Source organism: Meriones unguiculatus, chromosome 11 (genome assembly GCF_030254825.1).
Source record: "Meriones unguiculatus strain TT.TT164.6M chromosome 11, Bangor_MerUng_6.1, whole genome shotgun sequence".
NCBI lineage: Eukaryota > Metazoa > Chordata > Mammalia > Rodentia > Muridae > Meriones > Meriones unguiculatus.
Window position 1 is genome coordinate 26,498,517 of NC_083359.1, and position 3,121 is coordinate 26,501,637.

General features: G+C 42.0%; 1 pseudogene; it reads right to left on the minus strand.

Annotated features, from left to right (window-relative positions):
• Positions 1–2,060: 2,060 nt before the first annotated feature.
• On the minus strand, positions 2,061–2,730 carry LOC110555460 (tumor necrosis factor alpha-induced protein 8-like; annotated as a pseudogene).
• Positions 2,731–3,121: the final 391 nt, after the last annotated feature.

The following is a 3,121-nucleotide window of genomic DNA, read 5'->3' on the forward strand; positions in this document are numbered from 1 at the left end:
CCAGTCCACCTATCTAGCAATTAAAGGTCCCTTAGTCTTACTTTCTGCAAGTTTAACTTTCTGGACTGAAGATAATAAGTTGATTTTCTTGGCTCTCTATAGACCGTACATTAGAATTCTGTTTTCTTTAAAATATGGGCTTGATTTACATATACAGTCTCTTATGCTGCATTTGAAGTTTAATAGTGTCTTTTGGTGAGCACAGGTGCCAATATGATCTTGAAGTGGCTGCTATTGTAGTCATTTCCATTCAACCTGCAGAGATCTGAAGATGAGCAAGGATTTGCATCTGCAAGGATCATACAGTAAGAAGAGTCTGGCTTTAAATCTTGGCAGTTACACTTTGGAAATCACTGCATTATACTGCCTCTCTCAGTTACTTAGAGATAGAGACCACCCAGTCTTTGTTCACAGACAGTCTTTGGTTGAAGATAAGACTTAAAACTGGCACATCACTGGTGTCCTGCCAAAGCCCTGCTTTGGGTCAAGCCATTGAGCATTCTTGCACTGAGCTGGACGGGGCTCATGGGCCCCTATATTTAACAGCAGCTGTTGGCAGTAGATGGATGTTGGTGGAAAGAATCAGTTTTCTTTAAGCTTGAGATCCCTAGTAGGTTAACCATGCTCCAATGGATAGCTGAACACCTATGCGTATATGGGCAGCAGAAAACTCACCCAGGGGGTTGTAAAAACAGAAAGACAGCTCGGAGTAGGGAAGGTGTGGGTGAGTGGGTGGGTAGATCTGAGAGGAGTTGGGGGAATATCTTAGTTAGAGTTTCTATGGCCGAGATGAAACACCATCACTGACATAACCTGTGAAGAAAAGGTTTTTTTGGCTCACACTTCCATATTATTGTTCATCATTGAAAGAAGTCAAGGCAGGAACTCAAATATGGTGAAACCTGGAGGGAAGAGCTCATGTAGAAGCCAGGGAAGGGTGCTGCTTACTGGCTTGCTTCCCATGGCCTTCTCAGCCCGCTTTCTTATAGAACCCAAGACCTCCTGCCCAGTGGTGGCCCCAACCACAATGGGCCAGACTCTCCCCCATCACTCACTAATTAAGAAAATGCCCTACAGGCTTGCCTACAGCCTGATCATATGGAGGCACTTTTTCTCTTTCTCTCTTTTTAAGTTAAATAATAAAAGTGATATCTTTTATTCATCAATCCCCATTAAACATTGAAATGCATTTATTATTCTTATATTACTTCTCAAATGCCTCTTATATCCTTTTCTCCCTTGTTCCCCTAAATCAGTCTGATGAGTTCATCTTTAAACTCAAGAATTTTTCCTTTTTTTCATGCTACATATATTTTATTGTCTCAGGATCAAAGCCAATCTAGAATCTTTTCCTTCCACGTGTGAAATGGATGTTAATACCAGAGACTTTTGTTAGTATATGTTGGGGATGACATCAAAGTTAGGCCCCAAGCAAGCATTTCAAGGAAATAATGTGCCGCTACCGTACAGACCCTAGCTATCACCAGTGGTCTAAAAAGTAGAACTCAGTGTCAAAAGCACACACTTACAATGGACATTGCTCATGATGTCTGACACTGTTTATTGCCACAGTCATGATTTCAGATACACAGTTTTCTGCTTTTCTGAGTATTCAGTCTGACTGCCTCAGACTTATTTCCTAAATGTCAATGACAGTCTGTAAACAAAGAATCAGGTGTAGACTGGGAAGCAAAAATGGTTTCAAAAGGATCAATGACAGCAAAGAGAGGTCCTTGGTATTTTAAAAGAGATAGACAAAATATAGTAAAGGGTAACAGTGAGTCAAGATATACAACTTTATACACAATGCAAATATCTAATATGACACCAACATAATTCCCCTAAAACACAAAAAATCCCATCAATTGGAGTCACACTCATCTGTCTTCATGTCACCCTGCAATTGAATTATTAAGTGTCTATTTTTCCCACATCATGCCATTCATTAAGACATTCATTGCAAGAATTTCTTTTAGCAATAAGCTATTTTTTTTCTTTTCAAGCACAACGAGCCACACAAAAATACTACCATTAATGTACAACGGGTTGTATGGGGCCATCTGAAATACATGTGCTCTTTAAAAGATTCTCCGTCCTCCCTTCATGAACCAGCAGTGCTCCATCTTCACATACATCGATGCTGGTCACAATCTCATTCCACGAGCTCCTAGGTCCTCTTCATCCAACATGTTGCTGATACCATTGCAATGCTTCTGTAAGTGAGGTTTAAATTTTTCAAAGAGATTAGGGTAGCCAAAAAAAAAAAATCCACGATCTGAAAAATGATCAAAGACGTTATTAACTGGTCCATGAGACTTGGTGGTGAGGTGGTGCTGAATGATGTGATGCAGCAGCCCCAGGCACTAGGTTAGAATCCTGGACAGAACATTGCAGTTGAAGGTGTATTCCACCTGGTGGAAACTGACAAGCATCATGGCAAGCTGGTGAACCTTCTTGAACTTCTCCATCAATGCCAGCTTGTCTTGATTGAACTGATTCCTGTGGAGGATGACCAGCTTGATGACCAGACTTGGTAAGATTCCTTATGTCCTTCTCAGCCTCCTTCTTGTTCTGGGTGTGCTCCTTGGTGACCCTGTAGAGCTCATCCAGCACTTTGATGCTGGTGTCATCAATCAGGGTGGTGGCGATAGATTTGGAAACCATTTTACCCAGGATCTTTTTTTGCGCTTGAATGGCTAGGTATTTGGGATTAAAGACATCCGTGGCCATTGGAGGAGGGGCACAGTGGCACCAGAGAGAAGAGCTGGGTGGTCTGGCAATGCTGTTCCTCGGAGGGTGGACCACTGACCACTTGCAGTTCCGGTATGCCTAACAACCCCAGGCCAGCCTGAGTGCAGGAGAAGTGGGTCGGGGGCAGGAGGAGGCATGCTGGAAGCATTTTCTCAGTTAAGGATGTCTTTTTTCCAGTGACTGCAGAGTCTGTCAAGTTGACATGAAACTAAACAACACAAGGAGGAAGAGGGGGTGAGAAAAATCAAAATACATTATATGCATTATGAAATTCTCAAAGAAGTAGTAAAACATTAAAGAATGGGCTCCTTTTCTTCCTACTGCATTGCCTCATCCAGCCTTGATATGAGGCTTATTGTAACTTGCTATG